At 45.8% G+C, this 5812-nt stretch overlaps 1 long non-coding RNA gene across 1 annotated transcript; it reads left to right on the forward strand.

Moving 5' to 3' along the window:
* Window positions 1-957: 957 nt before the first annotated feature.
* LOC144822484 (uncharacterized) lies at window positions 958-3257 on the forward strand. The gene is made up of 3 exons (XR_013608631.1): window positions 958-2029; window positions 2119-2187; window positions 2288-3257. It is a non-coding gene; the product is annotated as an uncharacterized LOC144822484 (long non-coding RNA).
* The last annotated feature ends 2555 nt before the right edge of the window (window positions 3258-5812 follow it).

The following is a 5812-nucleotide window of genomic DNA, read 5'->3' on the forward strand; positions in this document are numbered from 1 at the left end:
CTCACCCTCCCCCTCACTCACCCTCACCCTCACTCACCCTCAACCCCTCACTCACCCTCACTCACCCTCAACCCCTCACTCACCCTCACCCTCACTCACCCTCAACCCCTCTCCCTCACTCACCCTCACCCTCACCCTCACTCACCCTCACCCTCACTCACCCTCAACCCCTCACCCTCACTCACCCTCAACCCCTCACCCTCACTCACCCTCAACCCCTCACCCTCACTCACCCTCAACCCCTCACCCACCCTCACCCTCACTCTCACTCACCCTCACCCACCCTCAACCCCTCACCCTCACTCACCCTCACCCTCACTCACCCTCAACCCCTCACCCTCACTCACCCTCACCCTCACTCACCCTCACCCTCACTCACCCTCAACCCCCTCACCCTCACTCACCCTCAACCCCTCACTCACCCTCAACCCCTCACTCACCCTTACTCTCACTCACCCTTACTCTCACTCACCCTCACTCACCCTCAACCCCTCACCCTCACTCACCCTCACTCACCCTCAACCACTCACCCTCACCCTCACTCACCCTCAACCCCTCACCCTCACTCACCCTCACCCTCACTCACCCTCAACCCCTCAACCCTCACTCACCCTCACTCACCCTCACTCACCCTCAACCCCTCACCCTCACCCTCACTCACCCTCACTCACCCTCAACCACTCACCCTCACCCTCACCCCTCACTCACCCTCAACCCCTCACCCTCACTCACCCTCACCCTCACCCTCACTCACCCTCAACCCCTCACCCACTCACCCACCCTCACTCACCCTCAACCCCTCACCCTCAACCCCTCACCCTCACTCACCCTCAACCCCTCACCCTCACTCACCCTCAACCCCTCACCCTCAACCCCTCACCCTCACCCTCACTCACCCTCACAACACATATTGTGTTACAATAGGTGTCACATTTGCGAAAGATAAAACTATTGGCATTGTAAATAACAAAGCTATTAATTTCGCTATTTTCAAAACAAGCACATAAATAAAAAATGTGTCCTTTACAATACCAATAGCTCAAACTTTCCTAATGCGAGACCTATTGCATTGCTGTGCTTCTCTCCCCTGCTGCACTCTCCTGCTCTCTAGAGATGTGGCCTAACAACCAGAGCTGCCATCTAAGTCACGTAAATACAAAACATGTTGCATTCCAAATGCTACAGGTGTCACATTCGCGAAAGTTATAACTATTGGCATTGTAAATGACAAAGCCATCAATTTAGCAATTTTAAAAACCAACAAATAAATAAAATATGTCATTTACAAGACCAATAACTCCAACTTTTCTAATGCGAGACCTATTGCATTTCCAATGCTTGTTTATAGTGCAACGTCCTACTGTTCAAATTGCAGAGCAACGTACAGTGTGCTGAAGGACAAGAGACAAAAAGCTTCAATGGACACAGCTTGAAGGATGAACGTTGAAATGCATTTAATAGTCACTATGTAGGACATACGCGTTCAAAAAAGACGTACAGAAAATAAGGAAATTGATTACACGACACATGAACTGCTTTGTGATTGGCTGTGCTTCTCGTGAAAGGGCAGGATACTGTCACTCACTGGAGGCAGACAATAGCTGAAGTTGGCTAGCAAGCTATAAATGCAATGCAATGCTTCAAGGAATAGGTAAGCACAAAGATAGGTAACGCTTAGTGATACCGCGCATGACACAGGAGCGGGCTCACACTGTCCGTGTTTGTCATTTTAGAACATAAAAACGAACATAAAAACGAACTGAAACCGGCTAGAAGTTAGAAAAACAGGGGAACTGCATTTAAACAGCCCAAGCGCCAACAATAAGGTAGGCACCCGGTTCTGTTACCCGTTCTACTCGTTCTAACCGCTGTTTGTAAAACCGATTGGAATAGTTGAGTGACTTTAAACTCTCCTTGTAGGTGCAATAAGACGTGTCCACCGCCGGCTGGCGGGTGGGAGCTGATTTTTGTCCCACGCACGGCTGTTTCAAATATTTACCAAACAGAAGTGCAGACTACTGGTTTGAAGGTAATTTTCCAAGATTGTCCTCTGGCCATCTAGGCGCAGGCTGTCCTGACCATTACTATATTGTAATTTGGTTCGTTGTAATTTTCTAGAACCGAATCTACATTGATTGAATAAGATCTCTTGAAAATTGAAAACCCGCTGCCAACTTGAAAATAAAGGTACACGTTTTCTAGAAAGTCTTGGTAGGGGGCAATGTATATAGGGGACCAAAATGAGGATTGCAAAATCTCACTCATTTTCTTTGTACATAATTTTCAGAAGAATAATACGAGAAAGCCCTGATGAGAACTTGCCAAATGCCAGAGCGAGTTCGAAACGCGTCGGCAATAGCAGAAAGGAATTGGCAATAGCAGAAAGAATTCAAGTTTATTTATCAGACAATTGAAAATTTGTATTTGTTACAATTCATTGTGTTTTCTTTTCCTTACTGCAAATAGCTTCATTGCTTAATACTACATAACGACTGATGCTTCTCGTATGACCGTATTTGTATATTTATGTACACTAAATGATTGGATGTCATTTTGTCATATGTATTTATGTATTTTTGTTAAAATTCTTTGTCAAATGTTTTTGTATAAATTGTATGTACGTAGTGTTTTTCTCATGCAATCAATGCTTTAACTTAATGAGATTTATATGAAAAAGTAAATGGTTTAAATAAATTCGACCATACAAATCATAACAAGGATTTGGTTTGTTGCTCAAAATATAGCTATCAAAAATCGCAGGGCCAGCATTTCTCTCATTTTATAAATCAAGGAATAGTAAGGCAGTGTTCCACGTAGGAGGAAGCACTAAACAGAGAAGAGGCCGGGAGAGAAAAGAAAGGACATTTTGTCAGATGGAGATATTTCAGGTAGAGCACGTTAAAAAAAAAAATAAACAAAAGGATTTGAAAGAAGAAACATTCTTGAGATGTGCTGGACTGGTGGTTCAGATTCCAGGAGCATTAGAGTACCAGATCTTTTGTTTGGGGTTGCAGGTTTCATGGGCCTCCAGGCATGGATGACCGAGTGAGATATCTACGATCATGCAATAGAATGTTTATTTGTAAGGACGGGCAGCACACCAACAACGGCCACTCGAATTCAGCCCGCGTGAGACAAACCAAAACAATCACTCTGGAAATATTGTGCACCCTGCCTTTAATTACCAAGCGGACAACGAATGCAGTGTTGAGGTTGCGTGGCAGCCGACATCATTAAAAGGAATAGTAGCACATAATGCAGTAAGCTTTAGGACGGGGTCACTGCAGACATACCTTCTCTACAGCTGGATACTGACAGGGTCTGCATTCATGGCACTGTGCTTTGCACAGCCAGGAAGGGGGGGGGGGGGTGTTTGAGATCAGGGGAGGGGCAGGAGGGTGAAGGCGCCCGGTCAAAGCTGCCAGTGCCACCCACTAGGTGAGCAACCCTAGCCACCGAAACCGTTCAGAGCAAAAGATGAAAGACACGGACCTCCTCTCAGTCGGGGTGGCCTACCTGTTCACAAAGTTTCACAAAAATAACGTAAAAATAGTAATAACACTTAAGAAATAAGAGCAGATTTTTTTTTAAAGAACCGCATAATCTATGCTAAGGAAACGTCTGCTGAGGTCAATTAAATTTAAGAATTTAAGATCAGATTCCCTGCATATTATGGTTGTAAAGGGCTATAGTAATGTACTTCTGTTAGATCTTTTATAATATGTAATTATTTCATAATTATCATTTCACGGTTTTTCAGAGTGCATTGTTCGGTTATAAATGTTGCAATCTACCATTTCCTAGTGCTAATATTCCACCGTATTTTTGGAGAGACTTTGCACGCAGGTAGCCTAGGCCCCGGCCCACAGCAGTGACGCGCCGCGGATCTCTCGCCAGTGGGTGCAGAGTGTCTCTCCAGGTCAGTCTTTGAGCCCCGCTGCCCTGGGACGTGTTTCACAAGTAGTGTGGACTCCCCCCTCCACGCCCTGTGTGGCTGGCTCCTTCGTGTACTTCCACCTGAATCCTCCGTGTTGCTGTCTCTCTTGTTTGCTTTTCCCCATACCTATCTGGCTCTCTCCCTCATGCCCACTAACCCACCCACTCCTCCGTTCTTCTCGAACCTTCGTCATTCTTTATAAAAAAAAAAAAATATATATATATATATATATATATTTTTGGACAATGTGCTGCTCCATTTGTCCAAAAATAATAATTGGGTCTGGATCCGACCCCTGAGCAAGCACACGCTGTGGAGCGCTCTCTAACTCCTGCTGGATCACATTGTTTTGGGATATATATATATATATATAATATATATATATATATATATTTTTTTTTTCCGAGGGCCAGGCAGCAAATAGCTGCAGCCCCGTCACAAACTGCATTCACACAGTCCCAATGTCGCTTTTTCCTGAACCATTTAAGTGGTACCTGCAAATGTCAGATTGGTCAAAAAAAAAAAAAAAGAAAATGGTGCTTTCATCCTTTCCTAGGCGCGTGCAGGAGTAAGAGTAAAGAGTAGAGGTTAAAATGCAGAGCGGTCTACCTTCCAATCATGGCTTCCATATTAGTCTGCTGAGTAGAGCTTGGCTGATTAGTGGCTTGTGAGCCTGTAGCTAGCCCCAGTGGCTCCCAATGAGCGGTTTCCTAGAAGATTACCAGTTTCTTAGTCATCTCCATCAGTCGTTTGAGAAGAGCAGATGCCAGTGAAGATGACGTCCTTTCTTAGTTGGGCGAGAAGTCCATAATGTACCCATATTGTTGTGGCTCGGTTTATTGGCAGTCACAGTGGCTAATTACAGGTACAGGGCGTATCTTGGTATTAGTGTGGACATGGGTTAATGTGGGCAGTGGGCAATCACTGGCACAGTGTTAGTGGAGGCATATCTTGTGTATCTCAAAGGCAGTGTGGGCTCAGTGGGTGTCTCAGGATGAATGAGGGCACACTGTTAGCCAATTTAACGTGCACACCCTCTGGCCTAAACTAACACAGAGATATACGCTATGCCCATACTAACACTGTGGTATAGACCCACACAGATATACCCCCTTCACACATACCATTCATAAGGCATTTCCCATATTAACTTAGGGATGAACACAATATCCACATTAACACAAAGATATACACTTTTCTGGTACAAACCCTGCGATGCACACTCCACATTAACCCAGAGATACAAATGTTTCCGCCACTAGCCCAGAATTAGCTTCTGCCCTTATTCGCCCTACACACGCCTGTTGTGCTAACATGAACCCAAAGACACCATATCAACCCTACACCAGAGATAAGCATGATGCCCACATTAACCTAGATACATAGTGCATCTAAACTAATCCTGAGACACACACTGTGTCCACATCAAATCAGAGATCCGCATGATGCCAGGAGCGGCCGGTATGCTAGAGGAGCATGGGGCAGGCAGGCAGAGGAGGGGCACTTGTGGTCCGGTTAAAACTTACATGCAGCCAACCGTCTTGCTCCTTTTCACCTTTTCAGGAAGGCAGAGGCTCCCAGAATGCCTTGCGGCCAATCCTGACGTGAGAGCAGCTTTCGGATTGGCCTGAATGCCCTCGATTTGCGTTCCATGACAGACTGCGAGTCTGTGCCTGCTCTGTCCAACCTCACTGCCTTGCAGAGAGCTTTCACTGCACATGATTGTTTGGCCGACCCGAGACTGCTGGCCAAACCATCACTCCCCTCAGTGTCTGCCACCACCAGGCCCTGCCCCCAAGACTTGCAAAGAAAGAAAAAATAAAAAGTGTTTTATTTTTCCTTCCCTGCAGTATTTGGGAGAGGCGATGCTGCTCC

The sequence above is a fragment of the Lissotriton helveticus genome, chromosome 3_1 (assembly GCF_964261635.1).
Source record: "Lissotriton helveticus chromosome 3_1, aLisHel1.1, whole genome shotgun sequence".
NCBI lineage: Eukaryota > Metazoa > Chordata > Amphibia > Caudata > Salamandridae > Lissotriton > Lissotriton helveticus.